The 16,278-nt window shown below is 45.5% G+C and overlaps 1 pseudogene; it reads left to right on the top strand.

The window, feature by feature from the left end:
- Positions 1-12,881: 12,881 nt before the first annotated feature.
- On the top strand, positions 12,882-15,956 carry LOC125893513 (uncharacterized; annotated as a pseudogene).
- Positions 15,957-16,278: the final 322 nt, after the last annotated feature.

Genomic DNA, 16,278 nt, shown 5'->3' with positions numbered 1-16,278 from the left:
CTGACATGCAGACCCCTCGTCGTCAAAGACCTCTGCTCCAAGCCTGGTTGCTCCTTCCTGGTGGTCCCCGGTACCTGGTTACACTCATTGACTCTGGTGCGGATGCCAGCATCATTGACAAGGGGTTGGTTCACCAGTTGGGGCTCGAGCGGGTTCCTCTGCCCTATGCGGTTCCCGCCCTGGCCCCTGACGGACATGTCCTGGGTACTGTCACACACCAGACAGCCCTGGTTCCCATGCTTCTGTTTGGCAATCATGAGAAGATCCAGTTTCACATTCTGGACTCCCCTGCTCAGCCCCTCATTTTGGGTTACCCCTGGCTTTGTCAGCACAACCCCAACATTAACTGGGAGAAAACAAATAGTCAGTTAACTAAATTGGCCGCTACTCTTCCTACCCTCCGTGTGTGTATGCCGTCTGCATGTTGGCCTGGTGGATTGATAGTAAGTGCTGGAGTGGATCACTGGAATGGACTGCTTGAATCGCGGAGCACTGGGCTGGCCGGAAAACCTGGATCGGACTCCGTGAAAAACTGGATCGAAGTTCTTGGATCGGCATTTTTCCATGCAGTCCGATGGGATGCCGATGCACGTTTTTTGCTAATATCGGACATCCCTAGCTGGCGGTGAAGTTGGCTTTGGAGGAGTGGTGGCACTGGTTGGAGGGCACCAAGGAGCCATTATTGGTTTGGATCAACCACAAAAACCTTGAATATCTCCATGCTGCCAAGAGACTTAACTCCCGCCAAGCCCGCTGGTCCCTCTTCTTCACCCGGTTCCACTTTACACTCTCCTACCACCCAGGATCTCGCAATACCAAGCCCGACACCCTGTCCCGGCAGTTCCAGAAGGGGGAGGATCCAACCGAGGAGCCGGTCACCATTCTTCCCCCTTGTGTTGTCGCCACCCTGACCTGGAACATTGAGGAAAGGGTGAGAACTGCCATTGAGGGCCAACCATGTCCCAGCGCCTGTCCAACCAACTGCCTCTATGTTCCAGAAGCACTGAGGTCGGAAGTTCTGTAGTGGGCTCACTCCTCCAAGTTCACCTGCCACCCAGGTTCCCAACACACACTAGATTTCCTCCTCCAGCACTTCTGGTGGCCCACTTTGGAGGACAACACCCGTGACTTCAAGGCGTGCTCCATGTGCAACCAGAACAAGACCTCCTGTCAGGCACCTGCAGGACTCCTTCAGCCACTCCCTATTCTACATAGATCCTGGTCCCACATTTCCCTGGACTTTGTCACGGGCCTCCCTTCCTCCGAAGGCAACACGGTCATCCTCACTGTCGTCGACCACTTCAGCAAGATGGCCCACTTTGTGCCCCTGCCCAAACTGCCGTCAGCCAAGGAGACTGCCCAATTAGTCTTGCTCCACGTCTTCTGTCTGCATGGTCTCCCAGTGGATGTGGTGTCTGACCGGGTTCCCCAGTTTGCCTCAGTCTTCTGGAGAAAGTTCTGCAGCCTGATGGGAGCCACTGCCAGCCTTTCCTCTGGGTACCACCCCGAGTCCAATGGGCAGACTGTACACAAGAACCAAGAAATGGAGACGGTCCTGCGCTGCCTGACATCCCAGAACCCATCCTCCTGGTCCCAGTAGCTCCTGTGGGTTGAGTACACCCACAACTCCCTCACCAGTTCTGCCACAGGCCTCTCTCCATTCCAGTGTGCTTGTGGTTACCAGCCTCCACTCGTTTCGAGCTTGGAGAGAGAAGTTGCCTGTCCGACTGCCTAAGCCTTCGTCCGCCACTGTCGTTGAACCTGTGGACCGAGCTTGTTCCGCCCTCCATCGCTCCATGGGGTGCTACACCGCCTCAGCCAACCAGCGACATTCTCCAGCTCCTGACTACCAGGTTGGCCAGAGGGTGTGGCTCTCTGTCCGGGACCTGCCGCTCCAAGTAGAATCTAGGAAGTTAGCTCCCAGATTCGTTTGCCCATTCCCCATCCAGCGGGTCATCAGCCCGATGGCAGTGAGACTGAAGCTCCCACGCACCATGTCTCCAAGGTCAAGCCAGTCCATGAGAGTCCTCTTTCGCCGGTGGCCTGGCCTCCTCCTCCTGCTGGTCTTATTGACGGGGGTCTTGTCTACTCCGTTCTGCGCCTGGTCCAGTCTCGTCGTCTTGGGAGGGGTCTCCAGTACTTAGTCAACTGGGAGGGTTATGGTCCTGGGTACAGGTCCTGGGTGCCTGCCTGCCACATTCTGGACTGGGACCTTATCGCAGACTTTCATCGCCACCACCCTGCCCAGCCCTCCAACTCCTCTGCTCCTGTGGTTGGTCCCTGTCCTTTGGTCCATACCTCCTCTCTGCCAGTTTCCCTTGGGGAGGATTCTCCGGCTGAGTCATCTCTCAATGATGAGGGCTCCACCCACTCTGACCCTGCTCCTCATTTCCCTGAACCCCCTGCTGAGGAGATGGACTGGTCTGGTTCAGAGGAGTTTTAGGCCCGCCTACCGGATTCCCCCTCCACCCACCTGGCTCAGTGGGTCCTTTGGGACGTCAGGTGCCGTCCCTTGAGGGATGGGGGTTCTGTCACACTCTGCCCTGGCTCACTCACGTCCTGTCTTAGCATTTTTTAACCTTAATTCTACGTTCATTTTGAAAACACTGTTTATTTCCAGTGAAAATTGAAGTTTACTCTGAAAAGAGACAACGCAGGTTATGAGTGTAAATTGACACACCATCCCTGAATGTCCAAAACTGACACAGGAGGGGTACCTAGGGCGTCATATTTCGACTTGACGGGCCACTGAGCAATTCTGAGTATTTGGAGTTTGGGGTGAGAATGTCTGGGCTTTGTCACTGCCAAATTGAAGTTGGCTTATGTTTCGCAGACACAAGGTCTTGCATGAAAACCAACTATCCCTTTTGTCTAACCATTATCTTACACAGATCATGTAAATATACTTTTGAATTTGGCCTTAAATGTTTGTACACTGAGAGGAAACTTAAAGCTCCTGTTCCACCTGCTTTATTGTTTCTGACTTGCCACATGTATTCATGCTCGTGCACGTAGAACATACGCACACACACAAACACACACACACACACACATACACACACACACCCACACCCTTTTGTTTATTTTTCCTAAGTAAGGTTCATTAGGATATATTATGTTTTGTGTTTGCTTTTACATTTTTAATGAATAGTTTCAGAATATATATGCTGTCTGTTTAACAGAAAGTGAACCCTGTGAGCCTCTTCTATGCAGAGCCCCAAATCTCTCAATCGTTACTATTGATATGGTAACTTTGGTTATGGTTATCATTTTAATTATTAATCAGAGTTCCAAATTGATAGTACATTTTAGGAGACTACATTAATGAATTGGTTATTATTTTCCCTTTGCAAACTGGTTGTACCCTGAGATGATTTAGTGTAAATTAAATCATAATAATTATTATGAATTGTTTTCAATAATTAATTATTTTTGATAGACATTTTATTTTTTTAACCTAAAGTACTGAAGGCTGAAAAACCTTCACCACTCTGAATGTGCAGCATTCATTTGAATTAGGGGCATTGGAATTGTAATCAGTTCCTAGTGGGGATCCATGGGTTGGAATAGAACCCACTCTGGTCAGGTTGAAACCCAGGACATTGTAAATGCTAACATGCACTGCACACGTAAATACATTTGAAAATAACTTATAACCACCATTACACAGCATGTGAAATTATCTTAAATGTTGCTTTGATTGTGACACATTTAAACATTTCATTCCTTTATTCTATTTTCAGCTAAATGTTTCCTCTGTCTCAGTTGTTTCAGTTCCGCTGTAGCGGAAATTAAACACTGCTGGTTATATGTGTATTTACAGAGAGGAATTAGCCAGTTAAGTGCTCTTATTGCATGTATTTTCAACCCATCTCTGACACAGTGGTGTCACTGCTGCAGTCGCCAGTGCAGTTCTCTCAAGCTGACACCCTGACATGTAAAAACCATCAAGTGTCAGGCTTAAAAGGGTCATTTTTAATATATTCTGCGGCACACAGAATTGGTCCATGGCCCTGTCAAAGTACTCTTATAATTGCTTTAAAAACTCTCACAGCTGGAAGTTGTATAGAATAGAATCATTCTGTTTCAAGCCTGTTCAGTAGACTTCATTCTGCCAAAGACTCTAATTTAGAGTGATTTACTGTTTCTGAAAACAAATCAAGAAGCTAATGAAGTAAGCAGACCACTAAATGGAGCTAGGATCGTCACAGTCCTTTATTTACTGAAGGGAGCTTCAATTTTAGTTTTTTTCCAAAGACATTTCAGCTGATCCTGAGACAGTTCGCACCAGTGTCTATAATACAAAACAACCACCATGTCCTGCACTGATGATGTAGTCCTTATCAGGATGCATTAGGAAACATTAGCTTTTACACTACAAAAGTACGTGGTGAAATGCGTCCCAGACCATTGTTGGGATTCACAGAACCACAGATGATTTATCATTTGGTAAAATTATCACTGGACATTTAAAGGCTTTTTCCTCTGCATGCTCTTTGTCTTCAAACAAAGAGAGCTAGGTGACACCCATCTCCACAGGAGGTCTCACCTCACACCTCAGTGAGACACAAGTCTCACAACTTGATTGAACAGTACCGTTACAGTGACATGCCCCTCTGTGATGTCACCAAACTCTAAGCTAAGTCCTGCTCCTTTCAATCCTTCTCTCTTGCTCTGGAGCTACAACAGCTCACAGCTCTTGCTCCAGCTGCTGAGCCGCTCACACCTCTTTCCGGCTGGGCCTGGAACAGCACAGAGGCCCAGACCCTTGCTCCATAGCCCAAACCACTATAGGGAGGGCAATTGATCACAGACTCTCTTGCAAACACAAGGTTTTGCAACTAGCTTTCCAGCAACAAGGAACTAAGTGAGTTAGCACCCAGCATCTAACTCTGCTAAACCCTGAGCGACCAGCTTCCTCGGAGTTTCACCTTTGGAACAAAGGACCCAACAAAGACTGCACCTGGAACCATCTTCCCAACCTTCTTCTGCCGGCTAACAAAGCAGTACGCCACCAAGTGACTCTTTCTCCCATCCATTTAAGGATCGGTAACGTAACAACTGGGCATAGCTTATCACAGCTTTACAGGCTAAGCAAGACTGTTTAACTTGTTGTATGTGATTTAATGCTGTTTACTGAGTTAATGTTGTGATTGTTTGCAGTTAGGTCATTGATTAGTTGGCTTCGCCAAAGCTAAGTGTTTAGTTTGCTAATGCTGTTCACAAACAGATTCTTGCACACAACTAAACAATCTCTGCACTAATCCAGACGGTTTGCAACGCAAATCACATTCACATAGACTCATGAACAAATAGGCTATAAACAGAGCAACACCCAAACAGGCATCTCAAAGTTCCCGCTTCTTTTCCTTTGTCTTTGTCCTGACCACACAGTCAGACAAACACCTCCCCCAACCTGAAGCCAGCTTTGATTCGGCCATCTTGTAGTTCTCTGTTGTCAGCCATTTTGTTTTGTAGGCCAAACAGCTCTTTGATCACCACACCCGCCTTTGTCTTTCTCTTTTCTCTCTCTCTCTCTCTCTCTCTCTCTCTCTCTCTCTCTCACACACACACACACACACACACACACACACACATACACACCAAGCTTGTATATAGTTAGTTAGAATTTGTGTGTTTTGGTTTGAGTTTGCTAATTTGTGAATAAATATCATTCTTTGGAATCATACCTGCTGTCTGCTTAATGTTGCACAAGAGTGAATGAATAGTCAACCACTGCGTCAAGAACTCCGAAATCCTTCAGGCATTACTGTTAATTTTGGTTGTTGTCATTAATTTAATTATTAATCAAAACTCCAAATTAATAGTTTAGCGTATTTTATGAGACTGATATCTTTAACTGCCTATCATTTTTCCCTTTACGGGAATGGTGCCCCACGAGGTGATTTAATGTTAATTAAGTCACAGTATTTAACACAATTATTAATTATTATTAATTATTTCCGATAGCCAATTAAATCCTTACATATTTGGTGCCCCTTGGTGAGGCCTAATATGTTGATCCCAACATATTTGGTGCCGCCGTGTGAAGCCCGAATTTAATTCCCAACACCATCTCAGCGGGATCAGATCACAATACATCTTGGTGATGGTTTAAACTTGTATTTAGTGCTGTCCACTTGTGATCTGATCACCTAAGATGCATGTTCATATCAGGTAAAAACAGGAAACAGGCCCATACAACGTCATCTGGTCATGGTGCTGCTGTAGGATATAATGTTAGCAAAGCCTCTAAAAAGGTTTAAGCCCAGCACAGACCAAAGATTTGCAACAAGATGAAACCGTTTTAGAACGCTGCAGAGAAAAGTTGCAGCAGTATGAACTGGATGGTTTGAGCTCAACTCAAGCCAGCTGCCGTTGTCTCTTGCAACTCAGCTGGTCAAATCACTGGTGGCTGGTTTTAGAATGTAGAGCACATCACCTGTTTCTATAGCCAATTGGCTTGTTGTGAAGTCTGCTGATCAAGTCAAAATAACTGCAGATGTCATGTTGGCTTGCTTTGGCAGGTGCACTGACCCCACCAAGCCCTCCATTTCCATCTTCACAGTGTGCCTGTGTCTAACGGTGGGTTGCTGTTGCTGCTTGCTGTATGTGCTTGCTGTATGTCCCATGACCAGAACACAACAGAGGGGTTAAGATTGATGGAAAGGACTGGTTTAGGTAATGAGCTTATTTGCCTTCTGGCTATGAGTTTAAGATCATTCTCATGTCTCTCTGCTTTGGTGCTGAATGTTAGCAGAGTCAGCTGAACCACCTTCGAACCAAACGCTGGTACAACCTCATCTACTGCCGTCAGCTGGCAGAGATGTCAGGAGAGACACTCTGTGGTGTGCTAGAATTTTATAACTGAGCTCAGACCAGGGCAGAAACTTTTTATTTCTGACTGTTTGGAAATCTGATGGTATCGGCAGGAAAAAAGTCAACCACAACTGGTAATGTGGAAAATTCTGGTTCACGTACAGCACTTGTGTGATTTAATATTATACCATATATTCAGTGTCATCCAAACCTGTTTAAAGTAAAAAGAGTTTGTACCTGTTCTGAATGGACTGCTGTCACAGCCACCTGTCGTTTCCATGTCTTTGAAGTCTGGAAGCAGTATATCCTACATATGGGAAGAAGGGTGAACACTTCATGGACGTCTCTCCTCAAAGACATTCATGTGTTGCACTCTGTTGTTCACTTAAGTAAAGTTTGTGTTTGAAGAATAAAAAAGGGAGCTTGAGGGAGGAGTTAAATCCCTGCCTTCTCTCACACCACATGTCTGACCAATCACTGCCTAGCATTTGTTTGAGCTATGCTTAAAGAATATATGAGTAGCGCTTGAGCACCACTGAAGCTTCCAGTCCTTTCAGTCCACACCAATTCCAATCTATGTTTGACCATCAGTGTCCTCAGCAAAGACAACAGCAGCTGGCTGCCCTCACCAGAGGTCCTGAGAAATGTATTGGAACTTAATAGTTTTGAAGCAGACTCCAAGAGAAGTATACATGAAGAAAACAGCATTGTTTTTAATATGTATTGATTAATGAATTTAATTGATAAGTCATTACAGATATTGATATTAAGTTCACAACAAACAAACAGCAGAAGATTGGTGTGATTTAAACAGCTGTCTGTGGAGATTACCTTTCAATAGCATGTCAAAGAGAAAAGAATAGATTGATGACAACATGGTGATGGGGGGCACAGTGACTACCTGCAGTGACATATTTGATAAAATGGACACATCTTCACATCAAAAATGCTTCCAAAAAATAAGAAGAGCCCATAATGCCACACTACTTTCACCTTTGACTCAATGGACAGAACATTTTTTGCACAGCCACAAGGTCACTTGTCAGGAAAACATTGACATACAGTCGGTTATTTTAAGCATTTCAACAAGCAGCTAGCACTGTTCCTTTTCTGGTGAATGCATATTTTTTGTTCAAGTAGAAATTTTGGTAACGAAAGGTCAAGGGGTGGCCACGTTCAATATATATATATATATCCAGCTCTGGTGGACCAACTCAAGTGTTGGAAAAAATAATTATAATAAATAGTATAATAGTTTATTGTTGCAAAAGGGTGATTTTTTCCCCACCCTTCTTAAAAAGGCATTATTCTTGGTGATAAAACCAACACCAGCATTGATATAGATTGCTAGCCATCTAATGTTACTTTGCTCTGATCTGCTGGGTATGAAGCACACCTTGGGCTGCAAATCTTAGTGATAACATTTCTATAGTAACAGTTTTCACTCTGAGTGATGTGCACTGGCTAAAGCTTATCTGTGGTAGGGGTGGGCATTTTAAGTAACTTCCATATTCAAGTACTCATTAAATTAACTCAAGTAATCGCAAAAAAATCAGAATAGGAGCGTGGTGGACCAAATATGGAAAACATGTACAATGTGAAAAGCATTTATTAAACAACCAGGCTTCAGTTAGCTTACTAAGCCATAAATTCAAAGTTAACATAAGAAAAACCAGCAAATGTCTTGTCAATGCAATTACAAAGGTTAGACGAAGCACTGAAGGACCATCTCCAGTGTCCAGAGCCTCTCTCCTCCCAGTCAGTTGAATGTCTGCCTATTTTGCATGAGTTAACACAGCAGCAGCTGCTGACATCCAACACTGAGCCGTTATATGTTTCCAACAAATTCACAGCGACATGAAAATGACTCGACTCTGTTGCTAAAGCGATTAATAACTGTTAGGTATTGTTTGTTGTGTGATGCTAACAGTAAGCCCTGTCACTCTGTGTGTGTGTGTGTGTGTGTGTGTGTGTGTGTGTGTGTGTGTGTGTGTGTGTTTGAGTGAGTGAGTGAGTGAGTGTGTGTATTACTAGGGCTGTCAAAATAATATTAATTTTGATTACTTCATCACAGAAAAAATAATGTATTAAAAAGATTAATGCTGATTAATCGTGTTCATTGGCTATAGTGGCTTTGTCACATGATTGAGGCAGATGAGATGATGCTGCTTGGGCCCTGTGAATGGAACATTTACATTTTAAAAAAGCCCAGATGGAACAGATGATAGGAGCACTGTTTGCTGCAATTTCTGCAGTAAGGGATTTTAGTACCATTGGAGTACTGCAAGCCGAAATATCACCTAAACGCAAAGCATTTAGCAGTTAACCCAGAGATCCAAGCTAGCGCAGCCTCTGATGCTAATGCTACCAGCCAGCCTTGTCAAGTCACATTCAACCAAGCGTTCCAATGCAAACTGAGTACGTCTGTCTGTGACCAACTAACTATCTCACTAATGGGCTGCAGACAAGTTTTGGTGGTAGAGTACAGGGGGGGTCCGTGCATGAAGTATAATTCATCTGCAGTGTTCACATTGTGTAATGAAAAATCCCACTTTTGGAGGTATTTCCTATTTCATTGTCGTAAGACGTGTAATGCAATTCAGCGCGTCAAAGCGTCCGCTTGTTCCTTCATCCAACTTGTACAATGAAAATTGAAAAAGGAAGTCGAGAGCTGGAAACAGCCTTCAAAGTAAAAGTTGCACGTTGTTGTGAAGCGTGTTGGCTGGAGCGGTCAATTTAAGGAGAGTGAAACGAAATAAATACAACCAACAACAAATAGCCTAAATAATTAACATCATTCATAACTGTTATACAATGATATTTCCGCCACTTTCTCACAACTGAGAGAGATGACCACCAGGGATTTTCAAAGTAAACACACCGTGTTTGAGACGCACTGCTGCTGCAGTCATGAAGTAAGTCAGACTTTGTTGTTGTTGATCTTATCCACTAAACGTCTCCAACCCAACACTGTTTAAATTGTTGACCTGCCAGCAATGTAGCTAACTGCTAGCTACAGAAGATAACTACTGCTAACAATGCTAATTTGTTTGCAGGTAACCTAGCCAGCTGTTGTAGCTAATAAACAGCTGTTGTATGCTAACCTTAACTTACTCGTTTGTTATTATCAGCTGTTTTGCACCTCATTTGAACATTTGCTCATAAGTCTGTGTGAAATGTCTACATTTATGGTAGTCCTTACTGGTCATATAAGTAAGGACATAGGAGTGTTTTGATATGCATTTTTGATTTATTAAACTCTAGTGTGGTCTGTGTTCACAAATGTGTATATTACCAGCAGTGTTTGTGCATGCAGACTGCAAAGCAAAGAAATGTTCTAGATAATATAATAAATGTCATGTGTCCCTATAATTGTGCATATAACCCTGCACAATGTACAGCTCTGTCATACAGATCTGTCATATTTTTCACATTAACCCTGCACAATTCTACAGCTCTGTCACCCATGGTAAAACAATAATATTCTGCATATTCTGTATATACTACACACACTGTTTCTTATTGTAAATTGTTTTTTCCTGTTTATCACCAGGGCAGGGGAGATATACATGTCCTCTGGGATCACAGAGTTCAGACAGTCGATGACTGAAAACAATTTGACACCAAATATTAGATATCATGACTAAAGTTTGTTTTAACTGGTCAAATGATCTTTGGTCCACTAAAACTGGGGACTTTGGTAAAAACTAAAGCTACAATTAATACACTGTTCATCTGCGGATGTACAGTAAACACCATCAAAGTAAAGAGGAAAGATGAACCTCGGTCATATATTTTCTTTATGCAGTCTTTATGTAAAACATCTGTTTTAAACCTAACAAAACATTTTCTTTTATTACAGATTTTCCAGAGGACCAGAGTAGAGAGCTTGTGAGACACTAGGAGAGGCAGATGTGGATGGAGTGTCACTCACCTTAGAAGGAGTGAAGGAGTTTCAACATGTCTGCTTTCTGAGTCCCAAACTGCACCTACTAAAAGTGGCTTTCACAGCGAAACACAGCTAGCTTTTCAGTGCAAAGGAAAGGACTAAGACACACATGGTGCTGGATCTTTACAGGTATTGAAAAAATTATAATAAATGAGTTTAGAACACATCCTTGCTTAATTCTTCTGTAAGAAAGGATGCAGAGATCCAAAGAGGCACCACACACACAGCATAATGCCAGATGTCTTATCAAAGCATGACAAGATATGTGATATCAGTACAAACAATTGTAAACAAAAAGTAAAAAATCCAAGGCACTTTGAGTTCTGAGCGTATTAAATACATATTAAGTAAGAGTACATTGATTGAGTTTTGTATTTAAGAACTGTCTTTTAATTTACTGGATGATTAGAAGAGATGGTTAATCTTTGTACAGTGCCCACATGAAACATGTACAGTAGCTCATACTGGTCCCAGAAAATACAGTCATTAAAAATCACTGTGGTATTGTATTTGTTGTTTGTATTCATCAGTGATGGTGTACACAACATGGTCTAATTATGTCAGTTAAAAATGCAGCAATTCATGAAATAAAGTTAATTTTACTGGTGTATTGTACCCTCTCTTGCCATAGTTAAAAGCCTATTAAAATGCAAAATGTCTTAAATAAGTGGAGGGAGTTATCAAATACCCACTAACTTAGAGAAATAGTGTGTTGTAGGATGTGTAGATTGTTATGAATAATGGGTGAATATTTTATTGGAATTTGGAATCCCTCTGTGTGTTTATATATTTACTTTTTATCCGCTCCGTTGTCTTTTTAAAGTTAACATATCGCACCGTCATTTCAAACTCAACACTTGTTTCAAATTAAAAGCCCCTTATAACCTTGGCTGATAGAGTCCCTCCATTTTCTAAATAGACTTTTATTCTAAAACATTTGTCAGAACTTCCTGTGGAAGATACAGTAGCTTGATAGTTTACATAATGGCGCTTCAAATGTAGCTCCTGCCATCTACTGACGCTTTTAGGTGACTACAACAACATGTCGGCTGGCACATGAACAGACACAGTTCTGGCAGTGACTCAAATAATAGTCAAAGTAATAAAAACAGGACAAGAATAACCCGATGACATCACACACACCATGAAAGACAACAGGGGAAAATTGGTGAGTACCAGCGTGTAGCGTGTACCAGGCATAATGCAAGTCCTGAGTCTGAAATATGTCTGTCAGCGAGTCCTACTCCACCTATTTAGACTCCACCATAGACAACAGCAGCATTTCTCCGACCACGTAGCGAGCGACAAGCTCCATGGCTTCTTTCAGACTGATTGGTTCTAACGACAGTCGTTGTTGTGTCGGAGCTGAAGGACCAGCGTTCTAAAAGTAACGGAAGTAACTGATGTCTTGTTTGAAAATGCTCTTAAGTATCTGATTACTTAAACAGCAAACTAACGCATTAGGTTACTCGTTACTGCAAAAAGTAATCAAAGTACTCTAACGCGTTATACCCAACTCTGTCCGCAATGTTGTGTTTACACCAAACGCAATGTGAATTTTTGCATTGCGTTATTCGCAAGTTTGAACGCAAGAATATTTCGTGGTGACTCGCTTCATATGTGCGAATACCTGAAATCCCTGAATCAATGACACCGAAGGGTGTCAATGCTGATTGACTGTCACAGCACAAAGTGTTCGCTGAAGTTCAGATTTTTAAACTCTTGTCACAGGTTCACCAACTTTTTTTCATGCTGTTCACCTGCCTGATCACTAACTCTCCTGTCATTGCAAATCATGCCACACCCATCTGCCCTGCAATCAACTCACGCAGGAATTCCACTGGATGTGTGTCCGTTGCGGAATGGCAGCGCTGGTTATCCTCTGCGTGCTCCGCCGTCTGTCAACACTCACCGGCTGCGTTTCCACCTCCATGATTAAATGGAGTTAATCGTTTAACTGAGGTTCAGGAGCAGGACCACGCCTCAACCACTCCCCTAATTATCTGACTAACATATATATACCAGCACAGCGCTACCACAGGCCTCTCAGATCTCTCGAACATTGGCGACCCTACGTATCTCAAGCGAGTGTGTTTTTCATGTACTCACCAAGATGGATCATGTGCTGCAAGTCAACCCGTCCGGATCCAACTCCAACGACTTGTACGACTCCCCGTTTGAGCCTTGGGATCCTCCGACTCCGTTCCAGCAGTCTGCCGGTAGCCGACACTCCCAGGGGAGCCGGCTGCGTTCTGTGGTCCACATCCCTCGGTCTCGCCGTGGTTCTCCACTGGACTCCATCAACGAGATCGCCCCGACTCCTAGTGGGTCCCAGGCTTCCTCTCTTCCGTCCTTGTGGGTGGGAAATCGACACCACGTCCACAACCGTGGGAGCCAGCGGCGGTCTTCTCCTCCTCCTTCCGCAGCGGTGCAGCGACAAGTTGACCTCGCCGCTCCCGCGGTGCTCCGCCGCGCTCCACCGCACTCCACACGGCCATCTCCACCATCTCCACGTCCACCATAAGAGCCCAACATCAGGGATTGGACCATCGCCCGGCTCCAGCGGTTCCTGAGAGCAAAAAACATCCCCTTCCACCGCAGCGACAACAAGTCCAGGCTGTTCCAGCTCTATTCAGCCGCTGTCTGGGCTCCCGAGACCACAGCTCACTCTCCCGAGCCGGCTGCACTTCCGGGTTTCCTTCCGGGGCCTACTCCCGCCAGCATCACCGCCAGTGACGTCACGGCGCCTCTGCCACTCCAGCCGGAGCAGCCTCTTTCATTCATTCCCCCAGCCGGGGGTCAGGTCGTATCACCCCCTGTGCCTGCTCCCTCTGATGCAGATATGTCACACGCAATATCTGCCTTCTTCTCCTCCCTGTCTCGCAGGCCTCCACTCTCACCCCGTACACACACATCCTCCATCCCCACATCCCTTTCCTCTACCCTCCCTTCCACCTATCCTGTTCCGGCTGGCATCGCAGCCCAGGAGCCCCGTCCTGCAGCACAACAGGCTCCTCCGGCGGGTGTTTCACTGCCTTCCACTCTATTTCCAACGTGTCTCTCCTTACCCCTTCCCTACCCCCACCCTACCCCCTCCCTTCCCCAACACCCTAATGTTTTTTCCTCTGCTGCCGTCTACACTCTTGCCACAGCCACACCACCAGCTCCGCCAGCCTCTGCCATTCACCGCCCCTCACCCATCTCGCACTCACTGTGCCAGCAAATATTGTCCGGTTATTATGTAGACCTAGCCCAGCTCATTCAGCCATCCTTTTTTGACAGTAGTCAACCCAGGGAACTGCAGACTGTCCTCGGTCCAGTTCTACTGAAGCAGTCATTGCCAGCCAGGTCTAAAGACTTAACTCCTGTCGAGTTTGCTGTAGCTTTCTCCCTCTTTCGTGACGTCATCTGCTCCGCTTATCCCTATCGTCGATCAGAGCTGGACGACAATGGTGTGCAATAATTTCAATCAGTGGGGTTGTAACTCGTCCGGCTGCCGCCTCCTGCACGTCTGCTCCTTCTGCAGGGGCGCTCACGCCAGGACCACCTGCCCCCACTATCCCACCAACACAACAGCATGACTAGAACGTCACCTCGGCACGCCCATTAAGGTACGTGCACTCGCTGCTGCTCTCAGTGATCACCCTGATAAGCAGTTTGTCAATTTTCTCATCTCTGGCTTCACTCACGGTTTTCACCCTGGCATGGAGGTGCTTCCCGTTTCTTCCCACACGTGTCACAATCTTCAATCCGCTCTCATTGAGCCCGACACTGTCGACACGTTACTGGCAAAAGAGGTCACTGAGGGATTTATGATAGGCCCTTTCGACCATCCTCCTTTCTCTGTATTAGTCCCATCGGTGTCGCTACACGCAAATACTCGGGGAAAAAGAGGCTGATCATTGACTTGTCTTCTTCACACGGCTCCGACATCCTGAGCATCAACAGCCTTATTCCCAGCCCGGATTTTTCCATGCAGTACGCCACTATTGACCACGCCATGACACTGATCCATCTGGTGGGACATGGGGCATGGCTGTCTAAGGCCGATATCACCAGCGCATTCAAGGTCTTGCCCATTCACCCTGACTTCTGGTGCTACTTTGGTGTCTGCTGGAAGGGGGCTTACTACTTCTCCGTGCGCCTCACTTTCAGCTGCAAGAGCAGTCCCAAAATCTTTGATTCTTTATCTGAGGCTCTATGCTGGATCCTCTCCAACAATTCCAGGCTCCCCTACGCGCTTCATCTCCTTGACGATTTTCTTGTCGGGACTCCTCCGTCCCCACCTCCTCACCATGGTCTCACTACACTCACGTCCGCATTTTCCGTCCTCGGCGTCCCTCTGTCTGAAGAAAAAACTTCAGGACCTGGCACGTCCATCGAGTTTCTGGGCATCACTCTGGACTCACTGTCATTCCAGGCTTCACTGCCCTTGGAGAAAGTGCAGCGCATCTCGCTGCTCTTGTCTAATTATCTCCTGACAGACAGGTGCACCAAACGCCAGCTGCTCACTCTCCTCGGGCACCTCAATTATGCCATCCGCATAATTCCACAGGCAAAATCCTTTCTTTCTCAACTGCTGACCAAAGCTGCATCCATTCCCTCTCTCCACGACCGCATGGTTCTGGACGACACTTGTAAAATGGAAATGCGCATGTGGCAGCAATTTCTGTCATTTTGGACGGCATCTCATTCTTCTGTGATGACTTCATCATAGAAGGACGTTCAACTCTACACGGACGCGGCTCCCTCTGTAGGTTTCGGTGGGTATTACGGGGGGAGGTGGTTTGCTGCCGCTTGGCCCTCTGAGTTCGAGTCCCTCAACGCAGAGTCACGCTCTCCCTCATCTGCTCTGTACGAGCTGTATCCTGTGATCATCGCCACTCTTATTTGGGGACACGAATGGTCCAAAAAATGCATCACTATTCACTCTGACAACACAGCAGTAGTAGATATCATCAATAAAGGCTGTTCCCGTTCCCCAGCCATCATGCCATTCACCTGCAGACTCACTCTCATCTCTGCTCAGCATCAATTCATCCTCCGTGCATCTCACATTCCCGGTCACCACAATGCCATCGCTGACTCACTCTCCCGCTTCTCTTTCCAGAAGTTCAGATGCTTGAATCCAGACTCGGATGTCCATCCCACACCAATCCCACCATTTTCAGCGACCATATTCAATTAAATCCTCATCTGGCAAACCTCACTCGCACCTCCCAAGAAGCCATCCTTAACAGTTTAGCACCAAGCACGCTCTCTGCTTACCTCACCGGCTGGAATTCTTTCAAGAATTACCACGTCACTTATCATCCACCATTTCCCTCTCTGGACGCCATGTCCATGTGCAGCTTCATCACGCACTGTCACACTGTAACAAGATCCAGCATACAAACATATCTGGCTGGTATCAATTTATTCCATAAATTATCCACCGGCCTTCCTTGTCAGTCAATCTCACACTCCCACGTCACCATGCTAATCAAAGGCTTACGAGAGCACAAACCAGC

This window comes from Epinephelus fuscoguttatus, linkage group LG8 (genome assembly GCF_011397635.1).
Source record: "Epinephelus fuscoguttatus linkage group LG8, E.fuscoguttatus.final_Chr_v1".
NCBI lineage: Eukaryota > Metazoa > Chordata > Actinopteri > Perciformes > Serranidae > Epinephelus > Epinephelus fuscoguttatus.
The sequence above is the reverse complement of the archived record's forward strand: the minus strand, read 5'-3'. Positions and strand labels throughout refer to the sequence as shown.